We start from the raw sequence: 17,341 nt of genomic DNA on the forward strand, positions 1-17,341 counted from the left end.
TGTTATATTTGTTGTAATTTAAATTTAAGTTTATGATATTACTGATTTTATTTCTTGTAAATCATTTTGACTGATCACAATGACAATAAATAAACTTCAGGAAGGGTTGGAATTTTAGCATTCTCAGGTTCAGAACTGGTTTTGGAGGACACTGGTCTCTGTCTCATGGAAGGCTTCCCCCTGCATATGTATACATTAGAAGAGAGGAATGACAGGGGAATGGAATAGACATTTAAATACCTGACAAGTATTAATAATGCATAAGAATGAAACTTTTCCAGTAGAAGGAACCTGTAGACTAGGGATCATGATTTGAAGCTCCAAGGGGGAGAGACTGGAACAATGTCAAGAAATATTTAATAAAACTACAAGAAGCTCAATATAAACGCTGAGCTGGGTTGAATTTGTTTCTTAACGACACTAGCTCTCAGCCAAATTATAAAAATAAGTCTCAAAAATTCTTCTGAGTTTTTTCACATTTTTATTAAGCAATAAAAACCCTTAAAGGAACATATCTTGGACTATCTTGATTTGTATTGCTTAACAAAATTGGAAAGAATTCAGTAAGAACACTTTTGGAGAACTATGATTATAGTTCAGCTGAGGGTTAGTGCTGTGAAGAGAAGCACATTCAACCCAGTTCAGTGTTGAATAGAGCAGGGGCGGTTCTGTAATGAGGCAGGGTGAGACAGCCGCTTCAGGCGGCAGAATTTTTGAGGTGGCAAAAATTGCCCCTCTCAGAATGGTGTCTGCCCCACCCTGCCTGCCCCTGCTGCAGCTGCCGAGCCAGGCTGGCGGCAGCTGAAGGGAGGAGGGACGCCGCCAGAGGCCAGGCTGGCAGCGACTATAGGGGGGCACCATCTCATCCCTCGCCTCAGGTGGCAAATTGCCTTGAGCCGCCCCGGGAATAGAGGGATTTTATTTTTCATTTTATTGTTTTTTTTCCAACCTACATAGGTTGTTTTTGTTCTGTTCAAGGAAATATTTATTCACAGAAAGTGTGGTGGTTGCCTGGAATGCCCTTCCAGAATATGTGGTGAGGACAAGAATGGTAACAGAATTCAGAAGGGTGTGGGATAACCACAGAGGATCCCTGATGGTAAGAGGAAGGAAATTGGTGGTAATTGTGGTGAAACATTTCTGCATGGTGCGGCAGTTACAACCTTAAACACCTTGCTGAGCAAACTGGGTGGACCTTTTTGGTCTTTATGTGTTGTAATTTTCAATATGTAACTGGAGACCACTGTGTATACCGGCTGATAAATTTGTCCCTCTGCTCATACACAGGGCTGCCTAATAAGTGCTGCCCTGTCACAGACAGCCTGATGAACCAGACAGGATAATCCCCATGGAAAACTGCCTGCATTAAACACCTCCAACCAACCCTCTTGGATCTCAGACTTTAAAGAACTGGCAGGAAACTAGAACATAAGTGGCAGAAAACAAAATCTCACACAGAGAATAGCGAAAGCAGACAAAATCAGACAAACTACTGCAAAGCCATCATGAAAGCAGAAAGAATTACTACTCAACCAAACCAAGGAAAAACTCACCCCAGAGAACTGGGGTAGGCACTCTAGAGCTCCAATAAGAGGCACTTGGGCAAAGTCTATTTACCTTTCTTCCTGCACACCAGCGCCTCCCGTCCCTCTCTGGTCCTGCTCAGAGTCCCAGCTTTGCATTCTTAAGAGCCTCCAAAGTGTTGGATTCAGAGCCAGACCACTTCAGCCTATCCAGCACGGGGCTCTTTTATTACAGGCTCCCACCGTGCTCAGAAACAATTTATGAGAGGAGTGATCGGTTTCCTGAACTTCCCAGGTAGCCACACACATACAAAAAAGCGATCATGATGGCGCAGAGTGGAGAAGAGGAAGATCTCCGACTCCAGGCAGGGAACGGAGGTTGGATAAGGCGCATGGACAGAAGACGTACACTTGGTTAGAAGTGTTGTTATTCTCAGCTGTGAAGTGACAGCAGTGCTAGAAACTTAACTCCATCTGTGACCAGGTGCAGTTTCCAGCAGTAAGAAACCTGGGTTAGGCCACGTGCAGCTCTCTGCTTAATGCATTATTTGCAGGGGCCTTCCACGCACAGGCACTAAGCAGGCCGCACAGTTCTAAACGTAACATTTTGTTCACATAAAAGTCCTTCCTGTATCGGCAGTAATGTTTATGTGCACAAATGTGTATTCACATGCGCGGGCAAAGCTTATTGCATGGAGCTGTCTACTCCTGCTCCAGCCCTCCTCTCACAAACGCTCTTCAGGGAACCTTGAAGTGAAGGGGGAGGTGAAGTTGGCGAGGACAAAGAAAGCAGTCAGAATGTTTCATCCTTCAAAGATCTCTTAAATCCTTATCAAATAAAAGATGATTTTGATATTATTCTTGGAAGGAGCGACATCCCTTTAGAAAAATGCCATCTTTATTCAAGACTGGCTTTTAGGCCATGCACTGTGACATGTTGACTCCAAGTAGTAGCTGTACTGTGCCTAACAAGCACACTGTACCCACTGTATAACATCACAGCTAGTGGCTGAACCTGCAATGCTTGTCCACTTATGCTCCTACCGTACCAACCTGTGAAAGCCACTGTATTGCACCATAAGAATCAGTCCTGCTTTGTAACTTGCTTTGAACTGCCCAGCTGGAAAAGCAAGTCAGAATTAAAGAACGACGATTAGGATGAGGATGAAGAGAATGCGTCTTTCATCGGGGACAGATAGGACCCAAAGGGTTTTGCTGTCAATCTTAAGATTCAAAGGTAGCAGCATCACCTGGGAATATCTAGCAAACAACTTCCTGAAATAAGATGTGTAATCCCCTGTGGAGTACACCAATAAAGAGAGGCTGATGCTGGGTTTTGGATCCTGACTCAAGTTTTAAGGGTTCCAAATCACAAACATGCTCAAATGGATGGTCCAGAGGCAAGAGCTGTACTTACTCATGCTGGACAGAGAAAAGCGCAAATTATTTCCTTTCCTCTCTGTGATGGTCCGATTGCACCCTACAGCAAAAAATCCTCCACTCCTCTCTTCCTTTGACTGGATGACTCACAACTCAAACTCCCAAGCTATGATTTAGTAATGAAGCCTCAGTCCAAAAGATATCTTTCAACAAATAGAACTTTAATTTTCTGGGGTTACCAGAAGTCAAAAGAATAATATAAATTTTCACAATATTGGATGAAATCATAGCAATCTTAACAGTAACGATAAGCAAAGCAAAACTAAATATATTTCACAAGTTCTAACCCCCAAAGCAACTACATTCAGGACTTACATCCCATCACAGAATTATTCTTTCCAGCAGCCAACTCCTAACCCATTTACATTCCCACTCCCACAAGAGCCCTGGACTCCATGCTAACCCCTAGGAGCTTAGAAATGGCACTGGGACTGCCGTGGTGTCAAGGACTGGATAGATCAGCGGCCCCAGCAAGAAACCCCCCACACCCACTCAGAACACTACCTTCTGCTGTACTGGGGCGCATTCCCCCAGCTGCCCTCGCTCGAGTGTCTCCTCGAAGAGACAGACTAATCCCCATATAACCCTTTGCAGCAATGCACGTAACCACAAAGTAGAGGTTAAGTGACAATGCCAGCAATGTAAGAGAGCACATTTTCTTGTGGCAGGGATCCACGGATGTTTGTATCATACATTTCTGCTCTACGACGTCTGGGTTTTCTAATGCCACCCTGCAGATGTCCAGGGGCAGCTGAAAGCAATCTGCTGCCTGAGGCGAGGTATGAGATGCTGCTCCTCCCCAACGTCCCACCCCCTTCAAGGCACGGTACAGCTCCTATCATTGAGGGCCAAGGGGTCTTGCCAGATGATTTGAAATGCTGCAGAAGATGGACAGCAGGAGCCAGACTTCCTAGAGGAGTGGCAGTGTCAGTGATAACATTTCTAGGAAGCTGCAACCCTGCCATACTCCCAGGAACCCTGCGTCCTGGAGAAATGGGAGATGGGTGAATGGTGGGGGTCCGTGGGTGGCAGATTCTCTCCAGGTTAATGCAAAGGTATTAAGCACCCTAGGTGAGCTTCACAACCTTGTGCGCCTCCTCCCTCCCAGCCCTCATCACACACTAAATTACAAATTGTGAAAATATGGATTTTACATGGAAAAGGACATTCATAGTCTTCTGAGATAAAAATTATCACAACATGGATATTATTTTTATATTTACTGACACTTGGAACCCACATGGTATTAGGCCCTCAAAAAGCTGTGAGTAAACTGAATCCAAATATAGTAAACCTCTCATACCAAAACAGCACTAAATGCCAACATTCAAACAGTAACAACCTACCTAGGAAAAGGCAACACTGCAAATATTACACCAGGAAAACAGAACAAGCCAAGCTGCTATAGATCTCTACACAGAAACTGCATGCCAGCAGAATGCCTCAGTCACACATGCAGAACACAGACAGACCCTCACGAAATACAGAATAAAGTGACTATAAAATATAAACAGAAGCATGCAAACAAAATTTGAACTGGAAACTGTAAGAGGCCAAACCGTATGCAGTGCAACAATGAAAAAACAAACACTACCATTCCTCATAAAACAAAAATAAATTATAGAGATAGAAATCAATCATAATAGTAAAGTTAAACTAATAAAAAGAATAAATATTTCAAAATAGCTGATGAACAGATTATCATTCAATAATTAAACTCAGCAACATTTTTTAAAACTTCTCAAAAACCAATAACATATTTCAAAACAGACACAGCAAATACTATCCAACAATTAAAATTAATAATTTTAAAAATTCCCCACTCTCCATACCTGGGACCTTTTGATTTCCAGTCACCCTAAGATTATTGTGGATTGGGGGAGAGGAGCCACACAAACTTTAACCTCTCTTTCACTCACTCCCTCTTTCACATATATACAAGCTTTCTGTCCCTCATGTACACACACCTACACATTAGTTCTCATGCATATCCGTACTCACACATGCATACTGGCTCTCTCACCCACACACACGCACACCAGCTGTCTATCATTTACACACACACACATGCATACTGGCTCTCCTACACCATCTCTCATACACCCGTACAGGCTCTCTCATGCACATCTTCTCACACCCCTTCTCTTCCCTCTCATTCCCTCCCTCCATCCCTTCCACTCCGGGTTTTCTCACCGCCACAGAGTCTTACTGTTCCAGCATGATGTCATGGTATGCCGCCTACACAGGGCCTTCCTACTTTTGACAGGGAGTAAGAATCCTGCCAGTACATCTTTAGCAGCACCACTGCCACTGCACTTTCAGAACCCCTTCAGCTGAATATCCAACCTAGGTACAAAGGGGGTCTGTGATCATTATTACCTGCTGCACGGAACAAATGCTGAAGATACAGCTGAAGGCCATCGACAGATGTAATACTGTTGGATGACTCGGGGCTGAGTGCTCTTTCCAGTTTTTGTGTTTCACATGATGCTACTTGGCAGTGTGACTTTAAAATACAGACTCCATATGAAGTAGGAGTGAGTGATGGACAACATCTCTTCCAACCTTACAGTATATCACTGGCAGCTGCTGACTGAGAAATGGTATTCAGAAGAAAGCTGTCTGAAGTAGAGCAGACCAGGGTTTTTTACATTTACAGTCTAGAACTTGCACAGATGGATTATTTTATTCTCCCTGTCTCTATTTAACAAAATGAGAAGCTAGATTCATTACAGCTAAGACTCAGGACGACATTCCTGATGTCTTAGATTGATTTTCCTTACCTGAGCCTAGTGCTCCCTCTAGTGGCTGGTAAGGTTCAGCACACAGTGCATCTACAGCCACATCTTGGGGCTGATGTAATTTATTTATTTATTTATTTTTAGTTTTTAGTTTTTATAAACCGACGTTTCCTGTATAAAATACATATCACACCGGTTGTACAGTGAAATAAAACTGTCGCCACGTGGGCGGCTTACATTATAACAAATAACATTATAAATAACATTATAAATACATTTAACATTTTAACCGATAACATAGAGATTAGAGGAGATTAGCGGAGATTACAGTAAACAATCGAGGTTGATTAAGATTCAATGCTGAGCTCTTCAAGAACTTATGGACGACAGGTGGGTCTGGTCATAGGCTAAACTGATCAAGTATAAGCTCTTCCTGCTCTTAGTTCTCCGGGAATGCTTGTGTGAAGAACCAAGTCTTTAGTTTCTTTTTGAATGTATTATGGCAGGGTTCAAGGTGAAGGTCTGGAGGGAGTGAATTCTAGAGTGTGGGGCCCCGCTGTGGATATTGTGCGTTGAAGCTGCTGCAGGTTTGTGCGCGGATGTAAACGTGTTTTCTCGTGGAGAGCCCTATATGGGGATGTAATAAGGGCTTTGTGCGTGGGAAAAAAAGCACATACAAACGCGCTTACAGACCCGCGGTTTTTCCTGCACGAATGCATGCAAAGGAGGGGATTAGCTAATCATAGGAAATGCAGGTAATGCGCTAATGCTAGTGTAGGTTTTTTAATGCGGGTTTTTTACCGCCATGGTCAGGGCACAAGTTAAGTGGGGACCTATGTTGGTGTCCGAGCTTCCGGAAAACCACCTAGCTGAGTGGCCTCGTATAGATTTACAACCAAGTAAGCGCCAAGCTCAGCGCCTGAGTGGTAAGATCACCGTATTTTCCGGCGTATAAGATGAGTTTTTAACCCCTGAAAATCTTCTCAAAAGTCGGGAGTCGTCTTATACGCCGGGGGTCGTCTTATAGGGCGAATAATTACCATATTTCTTGCTCCATAAGACGCACTTTTTCCCCAAAAAGTGGGGGGAAAAATGTCTGTCTTATGGAGCGAATATAAAAAAAAAATAAAAATCTAACAAAACCCCCCACCCTCCTGACCCCCCCAAGACCTGCCAAAAGTCCCTGGTGGTCCAGTGGGGGTCCAGGAGCGATCTCCTGGACTTGGGCCGTCGGCTGCCAGCAATCAAAATGGCGCCGACGGCCCTTTGCCCTTACTATGTCACTGGGGTCGACCAATGGCAGCGGTAGCCACTGTGACATAGTAAGGGCAAAGGGCCGTCGGCACCATTTTGATTACTGGCAGCAGACTGCCCTTTGCCCTTACTATGTCACAGGAGCTACCGCTGCCATTGGTCGACCCCAGTGACATAGTAAGGGCAAAGGGCCATCGGCGCCATTTTGATTGCTGGCAGCCGACGGCCCAAGTCCAGGAGATCGCTCCTGGACCCCCGCTGGACCACCAGGGACTTTTGGCAGGTCTTGAAGGGGGTCAGGAGGGTGGTGGTTGTATTTAATTAATTTGGCAGGTCTGGGGGGGGGGGTCAGGAGGGTGGGGAAGCTGAGGGATTAGTTTTAAAGGGTCGGGGTGGGTTTTTTTTTATCGGCTCGGGCGCAGCCGATAAAAAAAAAACCCCGATCGGGCCGGACGAAAAAAAACCCACGATGTGAATCGGAATCAGAACCGATTCCGGTTCCGATTCACATCTCTATTCCCGGTACCTCCTTCTCTGCCTCTCAGATCTCGCACATGCGCGTCTGCGCCGCTTCACTGCAGTCCTCAGGAGTGAGATCTGAGAGGCAGAGAAGGAGGTACCGGTAGTAGGATACAAGGGTGGGCCAGAGGGATGCGTTACCGCTCCGATAGTCTTGGGGACAGGGAGGGCTGGGCAGGCAGGGAGAGCTGACCAATCCAAGCAGGATTTGTATACAACCACCAGCCAATCGCCGGTAAGATACATCGCTTGCCGTGATTGGCTGGTTGTTGTATACTGGGTACCACATACAGTTGACTTCTACAGGGTTTTTGGTGCCGGATATGGATCAGTCTTTCATAGTTTATTTGCTGAAGAAGGGTAAGGTTCCTTTGGAGGTGGGCTTTTATCGTCCATTTCCTTGATTAATGTGGACATTAAAATTTTGGCAGCAGTCTTAGCCAGCAGACTGAATGCTGCTCTCCCTCAGTTAATCAGTACTGACCAAAATAGATTTGTAAAGGAGAGACAAGGAGTGAAAAATGTTTGCAGGTTAATTGCTGCATTGGGACAGACTTCTAGCACAGAGCTGGTTGTTCTCAGCCTAGACACGGAAAAAGCGTTTGATTCGCTTTCATGGGATTACATGTTTCAGGTACTACAACAATATGGTTTATCCGGCCGGATTTTAGCATGGCTCAAGGTTATGTATAGCAATCCTAGTGCCTGCATACTGAGCAATGGTGCTCTTTCCGATTGTTTTGCACTACAATGTGGAGTCCGCCAGGGGAGCCCTCTCTCGCCGTTATTGTTTGTTCTAGCCATAGAACCTTTAGCGATACAGTTACGACAAGAGGAGAAATTCAGGGGCCTTTCTATAGGTGATCAAATTCTTAAGATTGCTATGGTCGCAGATGACATCTTTCTATTTGTAGACCACTCTTGGCGAGGCATTCCTGCCATTATACATCTATTTTTGCAATTCCAACAGATTGCGGGCCTGAAAATTAACTTCTCAAAGTCAGAGCCCTTGGCACTAAACTCTAAGTTAATGGAGGAGAACTGGGAGGGTCTCTTTCCCCTTACATGGGCCCAAACTAAAGTGCAAGGTGATGCATATAGGGAAAAATAACCCTTGCTATAGTTACACAATGTTAGGTTCCTTATTAGGAGCTACCACCCAGGAAAAAGATGTAGGCATCATAGTGGATAATACTTTAAAATCATCGGCTCAGTGTGCTGCGGCAGTCAAAAAAGCAAACAGAATGTTAGGAATTATTAGGAAGGGAATGGTGAATAAAACGGAAAATGTCATAATGCCTCTATATCGCTCCATGGTGAGACCGCACCTTGAATACTGTGTACAATTCTGGTCGACGCATCTCAAAAAAGATATAATTGCGATGCAGAAGGTACAGAGAAGGGCAACGAAAATGATAAAGGGGATGGAACAGCTCCCCTATGAGGAAAGGCTGAAGAGGTTAGGACTTTTCAGCTTGGAGAAGAGACGACTGAGGGGGGATATGATAGAGGTCTTTAAAATCATGAGAGGTCTAGAACAGGTAGATGTGAATCGGTTATTTACTCTTTCGGATAGTAGAAAGACTAGGGGGCACTCCATGAAGTTAGCATGTGGCACAATTAAAACTAATCGGAGAAAGTTCTTTTTTACTCAACGCACAATTAAACTCTGGAATTTGCTGCCAGAGGATGTGGTTAGTGCAGTTAGTGTAGCTGTGTTTAAAAAAGGATTGGATAAGTTCTTGGAGGATAAGTCCATTACCTGCTATTAAGTTCACCTAGAGAATAGCCACTGCCATTAGCAATGGTAACATGGAATAGACTTAGTTTTTGGGTACTTGCCAGGTTCTTATGGCCTGGATTGGCCACTGTTGGAAACAGGATGCTGGGCTTGATGGACCCTTGGTCTGACCCAGTATGGCCTTTTCTTTTGTTCTTAAGGAAGAGGGAGGGGCTATTGCAAATTTATAGCATAAAAGTTGAGTGGTTGATGGTTTTATTGCATTGAATGATTACAGATCTATTGCTGAACACTCTTCTAATGTATGAGAGTAGAATCAGAATCTGCACAGTGTTATATGAATGTTTTGAGAGCATTAATAAAGATATTTAAAGGTTCATCTGTTTTTAAAGGGACTGTTTTGACCCCCAGAAGCTTTCCCATCCACTGCCTGTATGACCCCTGCCAGTAGGAGGCGGTGCTACCTCATTTTATTTTGGTGCAAGTTCCCTGTGTGTACAAAGCCAGTCCCTGCCGTTTCCATGGAGGCTGTCACCTGGTGTTCCGGTGCTGGAATTTGTTTGTTATTGCTCCTGAGTTACTCCCCAAACCTGTCCTGACTGTGTACATTTCTCATGTATTTGCCCCTGGAAATCCCTCCAGAGCAGGTTTGGGAAGGCCTGAAGTACTGCATTTAGCCCCCCCAGGGGACCTTCTGCTGGATGGGAGGGGCAGATCGTCACCCAGGGGAGGCTGCTGATGGGAGCAGAGCTCCCAGGGAATAGCAGGGTCTCACGCACTGCTGCTCCCTCTGCTAGCCTGGGGGGCGAGGCAGGTGCAGGGAACACGGGTGCAGGGCTCAGGCGGCAGCGAGTCCCACCCTGAAGGTGCACTTCATTCTAACGCGGACACACATGGCAGCGGACCGGATCCGGAGTGAATCCAGAGGAGCCCAGCAGGTACAGTAGGAGAATCAGGGAACCCCCACAAAACCAGGCTCGGACCTGTAGATTTGAGGGTGTAATCGTGCTAATTGTATTCAGACCAAAGCGTTTACACATTTTTACAAGTTCATGATTCTTGAGCAAAGCAAGAGTTCTGACTTTTCAATCGGGTTTGTGACTCCAGCTTGCCTGATGACTAATATGGAAACCCTGCAGAGCTGTGCATGTAATGGACGAGGTAAGGCTAGCACCCCTCTTTAAAAGTTTATATTACAAATTGGTTTTTGACTTCTTACTTTTTCCTTAAAAGAGAATATGAATGTTATCTGGGAATAGTACCTGTCAGGTACAACTGGTCATTACCTTTATCACTAAACAACTGACTGTCTTATAATGATTTTTGTAAGCGAACCTTTAACGGCACCTGTTAGAATGTACTATAGTACGCACTCACCTACCTTAATTTATGTGCCTACGTGTAAACCGTTGCGATGGTATATGACTTAGCGACGGTATAGAAAATACTTTAAATAAATAAATACGGACTTCTTCTCTAAAAGCCATAATACCTGCAGATGTGGAGAAGGGGATTGTTTCCCAGTCCTCCTACTTCCTTGCTTATGTCTGTACAGAGAACTTAGGAGGGTTCATTGCTTACATCGGTGCTAATTGTGATGTAAGTGAAAGTGGAGAGCACAGCATTCAGGCAGCCTGGGACGCAGTCTCAGAGCAGACACCTTTACTTACTGTGCTTTTGCCAAAGGCACAATCCCTTTCCTTAAGCCGGGTGAGTAGTGAGGAGCTCTCAGTTAAGTAGTGATCCCCAGGGTCTCAGCAGCCGTGCTTCTTCATTTGCTGAAATACTTTTTGTTTTTGTACCATCATTTAATAAGGGGGGTCCTAGGAGCAAAGGTGGCACTCTGTACTTAAACGTCACGGAGCTCTTCTCTCAGTCCCTTCTCCCCTGGCGTGCTTCTCTCCCACCAGCAGCAGTTCATCAGTGCTTTTCACCTAAATTTCACAAAAGATCACAGAAACAGTTGCAAATAAATGGTGCCCAATAGTCTCCAAATCAATCAACCCAACAAAAAAGGGAAATCAACCCTGGTTCAGCACTGAACTTAAACAGATGAAACAGGACTTACGACAAAAAGAAAATAGATGGCGCAAAACCCCTAACACATCTACCCTTGCAACATACAAGGGATTCTTACATCACTATAGGACCGCCATTCTACAGCAAAAAAAGGAATACTATGCAAACAAAATACACCATTTCCAATATGATGCCCAGGCCCTATTCGCCTACGTAACACAAATCACTAAATCTACCCCCCCCCCCCCACCTATCCCAGACGAACAAGCTCTTTCCAAGGCTAATGAGCTCGCTTCTTTCTTTCAACAGAAGATCTTAAATACCCTCACCCTCCTTCCTCCAAATACTACACCTCCCAAGTCAGGCGAGAATCACCAGTCTCTTACTAGACCCAAATTTGACAGTTTTGAATCAATCTCCACTAAAGAGATTGAATCCCTTCTAAAAAGACAGAAACCATCTAGCCATCCAGCTGATAACATCCCATCGAGACTCCTGCTTCTCATCCCTGACACGATCTCAGGACCTCTGACCAGCATCATAAACAGCCTTCTAACACAAGGAAGCTACCCAGACAGCCTCAAAACCGCCTCACTCAAGCCCCTCCTCAAGAAACACAACTTAGACCCAAATGTACTAGCTAATTTCAGACCCATCTCTAACCTCCCTTTCGTTGCCAAACTAACGGAGAAACTGGTAAACACCCAACTTTCTGAATATCTAGAAGACCACAAGATCCTATACCCTTTGCAATATGGTTTCCGTAAATCACGCAACACGGAAACCCTCCTCATTTCTCTTACAGACCATATTATTATGGGGTTAGACAAAGGACACTCCTTTTTACTAGTCCTGTTAGACATCTCGGCGGCATTCGACACCGTCAACTATACCATCCTGCTGGATCGCCTAGCAGATATCGGCATCTCCGGATCTGCCCACAACTGGTTCAAGTCCTTCCTCAACAATAGGACTTTCAAAGTCAAAATCAACAATAAAGAGTCACCCCTAACAAAATCAACTCTGGGTGTACCACAAGGCTCCTCCTTATCCCCTACCCTCATAGAAACATAGAAACATAGAAACATAGAAATGACGGCAGAAGAAGACCAAACGGCCCATCCAGTCTGCCCAGCAAGCTTCACATTTTTTTCTCATACTTATCTGTTTCTCTTAGCTCTTAGCTCTTTGGTTCTATTTCTCTTCCACCCCCACCATGTACGCAGACGACGTGCAGATTCTAATCCCTATAACAGAATCAATATCAAAAGCGCTCACTCACTGGAATAATTGCCTTCTTTCCATCACTAATCTACTCAACAGCTTAAACCTAGTTCTCAATGCCTCCAAGACAGAGCTACTCCATATCTCCTCAAATGAAAACAATATCGCCCCACCATCACCACACTCTTCTCACATTACCTGCAAGCAGGTTAGAGACCTTGGGGTAATACTAGACAATCGACTAAACCTAAAGAAAATGGTCAACACAACTTCCAAAGACTGTTTCTACAGACTACAGGTTCTAAAACGACTTAAACCACTCTTATTCTTCCATGACTTCAGGACAGTCCTCCAAGCGCTACTATTCGCCAAAATAGACTACTGCAGTGCCCTTTTCCTAGGCCTCCCCAAATCCACTACCAAACCACTGCAGATGATTCAAAACGCGGCAGCGAGATTGCTGACCAGTACCAGCCGCGGCAAACACATCTCACCCATCCTCAGGAACCTACATTGGTTACCAGTTAATTTCAGAATTCTATACAAATCAATCACCTTAATTCATAAAACCATCCATCATCATCTTCAACTCGACCTGGAAATCCCATTCAAACTCCACTCCTCCAACAGACCAACTAGGGATATTCTCAAAGGCACTCTGAAATTTCCCCCCACTAAAGCCTCACGCCTCTCTACAACCAAAGACAGAGCTTTTTCGATAGCTGGCCCATCTATCTGGAATAGCATCCCATCAAATCTCAGACTGGAGCCCTGCCTTTTAACTTTTAGAAAAAGACTTAAAACCTGGCTCTTTCTCCAAGCCTTCACCGATCCACCAGACATTCACTAGTTTTACCTTCACTCTTACCCGACCTGGCATTTACACTCAAGAATGGACTCTGACTCTTCCAGGTTAAAGCACCTATTAAGCTTTTAACCGTACACTCTACGGTAACACTTTATATTTCTCCTGCCTTATCTTCCTTCCAGCTTGTCGCAAGCTTCCAAGTTCTCTTTCCCTGTTGATTGTAACTTTGACTTATTCCCACCTATTGTTTAGCTCTCGTTTACTTGAATTGTTACTCCAGTTATTCCCTGTTAAATGTAAACCGATCCGATATGGTTATTACTATGAAGGTCGGTATAAAAAACTGTTAAATAAATAAATAAATTTGCCACCTCAAATCTGAAGCTTGCATGTAGGGTGCCCCTCCAGTCCTGTGAGACTACAGGGCCCGATCTAGTTCAGGCTCAGAAGCCAACAGAGGAGGCAGACACAGGTAAGAAATAGTAGGAGGAGTGAATTAATGTCATGGGAATTAGGGGGATGATCACTCTAGAGGAGGTGTGGAAAGTGATTTGCAAAGTAATGTCAAAATATAGGGGGTGAGGCAGTTGCCTTGATTCACACTGGATTTGGGGCTCTGTCAACTGGAATCAAGGCAGAAACCCTGTCTGATAGTGCCCAGTGCAATCCCGGGCTGGAAGCCTCTCATGTACATAGCTGGGGAGAGGCTGAGCTCGATGCTGTGTAGCACTCACCGCATGCACTTTTCCAATGCACAAACCCTGTCTGCTAGTGCCCAGTGCAATCCCGGGCTGGAAGCCTCTCATGTACATAGCTGGGGAGAGGCTGAGCTCGACGCTGTGTAGCACTCACCGCATGCACTTTTCCAATGCGGAGCATGGATGTAGAGAAAAAGTGAACAGGAGGGCACACTTTTCTTAGAAGTCCGACTGGGAAGTTCAAAGTGAAAAAGTAGTGCTCCCTGTGGCACGCATGATTCGCCCTCTGAATCCTGCCTTGTGGCCCTAGTGCAGGAATACTTCTGGACAGTGCCTGTCCAGGTCTCACAGTCCGGAATTGGTGAGTTGCACAAAGAGGAGCTGATCTCTCGTGCATCAGTGCTGTGATCCCTCCTATGCGAGGCCAGTCTGATTATCCTCACTGTGTCTCACTATAATATCATAAAACAAAGGCTTTTAGGATGCTGGCAATAGGACGTGACCTGTAACTGAGCAATCCTCCTCCTCCACCTTCTTAGTGCTGGCTGAGCCCTCCTCTGCACTGTTTGGGGTTCAGTGTAAGCAGCCGGTGCTGATTCTCTTTGCTAGGAATGCAGGTCTCACCCCTGAGAGCTCTGCCACTCTACATCTCCCTGGTAAGAGTTTCCCTCTCCTTGGCCCATGGACTGATGCTAGTTTAAGGTCACCTACTGGGTAGGCATGGAGCAGGAGGTTGGGTTTGCCTGCTCTGGACCTCTACAGCTGCCATGAGGTTTCATCCTAGGCTTGTGCTTACATGGCTATTGCTATGGATCCTGCAGCCTCCATCCCCTTTGGAAGTGGCCAGTTCTCTTCCTTTCTAAATGCTGTGAACCAGACTGGAAAGGGTGGCCAGCCTGATGGCCGAGCAGCAGTGCTGTGTCCTGCTATACTGGAGCCCTGGCTTTCATTCCTGAACTCAGGTGCTACCACATGCTCTAGCAGGAGGTGCGGATGTTATGGACATTTAAAGTCCCAAGGGATGGGGGGGGGGGGGGGGGGAGGGGCCCACACATACTGAGCAGCCATGGTCTGTGGTCTTCTGCCAGACACTGTCCTTGTGATGGCCGGACGAGGGTGAGGGAACAGACCCAGGGAAACCCCCACCCCCATCCTTAAAAATAATCTGAAAGTATCATTTCCGGAAGAGGCAGGGCCGGTGGAAGCACCGAGCAATTGGAGCTCCACCTCGGCCCGAAGAGAAAGGTTGCGTTGCAGCCTGCAGGTGCTCCTCCTGCCTCCGGAGCCACGCGAGCAGGAAGGAGGGAGGAGCATCAGCCGCGTGCAGAGGAGCAGCGCTTACGGGCCGCCGCCGCGGATCCCAAGTCACAGCGGCCCCAGAAGAGGAAGAGGTCCGGCAGCAGGGCTGCTGCCGCGGATCCCACATTGCGGGCGGCCTGAGAAGATCAGGGCCGCTGCAGAGCTTCAGATTTTAGCCACAGGGAGAACTGATTTTACATTATGTTTTTGTGATATTATATTTATGTTGTTCTTTTTATCCCCGACTAATACATCGAGGCATAGCTCTATTATTTTAATCCCTATTCTTAACAGCTAAATACCTTATTAATGTGCTTTTAAAATGTTAGCCGTTATCTTTTATTGGATGTATTTATTGTATTTCTTATTATTGTTTAAATTGTAAACCACTGTGAAGGCTAACGCCAAGGCGGCGGTATAGAAAAACCAATAAACCATAAACCATCCTGCAGTGACCCATGAAGAGGAGGCCCAGAGGTGAGATAGAGGCCAAGGGCCTGTAGAGGGTGTGTGTGTTTGTGTATGAGATGAGTTGAGAGATTGTGTGTGAGAGTGAGGACCTGAATGTTTGCAGAGACAGCATGTGACAGTGAGAGCCTGTGTGTGTAAGAATGATTGTATGAGAGAGAGCGCATGTGCCAGTGAGAGCCTGTGTGTGTAAGAATGATTGTATGAGAGAGAGCGCATGTGCCAGTGAGAGCCTGTGTGTGTAAGAATGATTGTATGAGAGAGAGCGCATGTGCCAGTGAGAGCCTGTGTGTGTAAGAATGATTGTATGAGAGAGCACATGTGCCAGTGAGAGCCTGTGTGTGTAAGAATGATTGTATGAGAGAGCCGTTGTGCCAGTGAGAGCCTGTGTGTGTAAGAATGATTGTATGAGAGAGCCGTTGTGCCAGTGAGAGCCTGTGTGTGTGAATGATTGTATGAGAGAGAGCATGTGCCAGTGAGAGCCTGTGCTTGAGCAAGACAGCATGTGAGAATGAGGACCTGACTGCGTGTTTGAGGGAAGAAGTTGGTGAGAAAAGAATTGGCAAAAAAATAAGAAAGGGAAGGTGGAAAAAAAAAAAGCCTGTGACCAACCCATTAGAAAACTAAGATCAGACAGCAAAGGTAAAAAAAAATATATAAATTACTTTTTAGTGATTGGCACATGTAATCTTTGGGAATGTGCAAGAATAGCACTTTCTCTATGCGGATCTCACAATGTACAAGATCAGCATGGAGGAACTGGAAGCCCACGGGGCCTGCACAGAGGCAGCAGCAGAATGGGCTTCAGTGTCAGTAGCAGCAATCAGCGCCTCCCCAATAGCCATGCGGCAGCAGTGACAGTGGCAGCAGAGGTATGAGAGAGGCTCCGAGGTTGTGAGGGAGCCAGTGAGTGTGAGAGTATGAGTGTGTATGAGAAAATCCAGGGGAGTAAGAGTTTGTTTGGGGGGTGTGTGGAGCGGGAGAGAGTGTCTTAGAGCCTGAGAGTGTGTCAATGTCTGTGAGAATGAGAGGTTATGGTGGGTATAAGAGCATGAATGTGTATGTATGTGACAGTGTGTGTGTGAGAGAGAATGGACATGTGAGTATGTGTGAGAGAGAGGATAACCTCCCAATCCTCGACAATATCAGGGTGACAGGAAATCAAGAACTCCCACAGAAGGGTACAACAGGGCCTTTTTAAAATCCTTATTAGTTTTAATTATTGGGTGTTATTTGATATGTGCTGTTGTGAAACATTTTATTGGTGTTTGGGAAATTGTAAAAAATGTATATGATTTTAATTAATAGAAATTCTATTTGTTGGTAGTTTTAAAATATTCTTTTATTAGTATGGTTTTACTATTATAACTGATGCTTTATGTTTCTTGATTTTATTTATTTTATGAGGAATGGTGGCTCTGTTCTTCCATTGTTAATACACAGAGTCTGGCTTCTTGGGGTTTCCATTTCAGTTTTTGTCTAATTTGTGCTTCTTTATTTTGTATTCTGTATTTGGTGAGGGTCTGTGTGTGTGACCATGATGAGAGATTCTGCTATCATATAGTGTCTGTATAGAGATCTATAGCAATCGGGTTTGTTTTGTTTCC

The sequence above is a fragment of the Rhinatrema bivittatum genome, chromosome 10, assembly GCF_901001135.1.
Source record: "Rhinatrema bivittatum chromosome 10, aRhiBiv1.1, whole genome shotgun sequence".
Classification (NCBI taxonomy): domain Eukaryota; kingdom Metazoa; phylum Chordata; class Amphibia; order Gymnophiona; family Rhinatrematidae; genus Rhinatrema; species Rhinatrema bivittatum.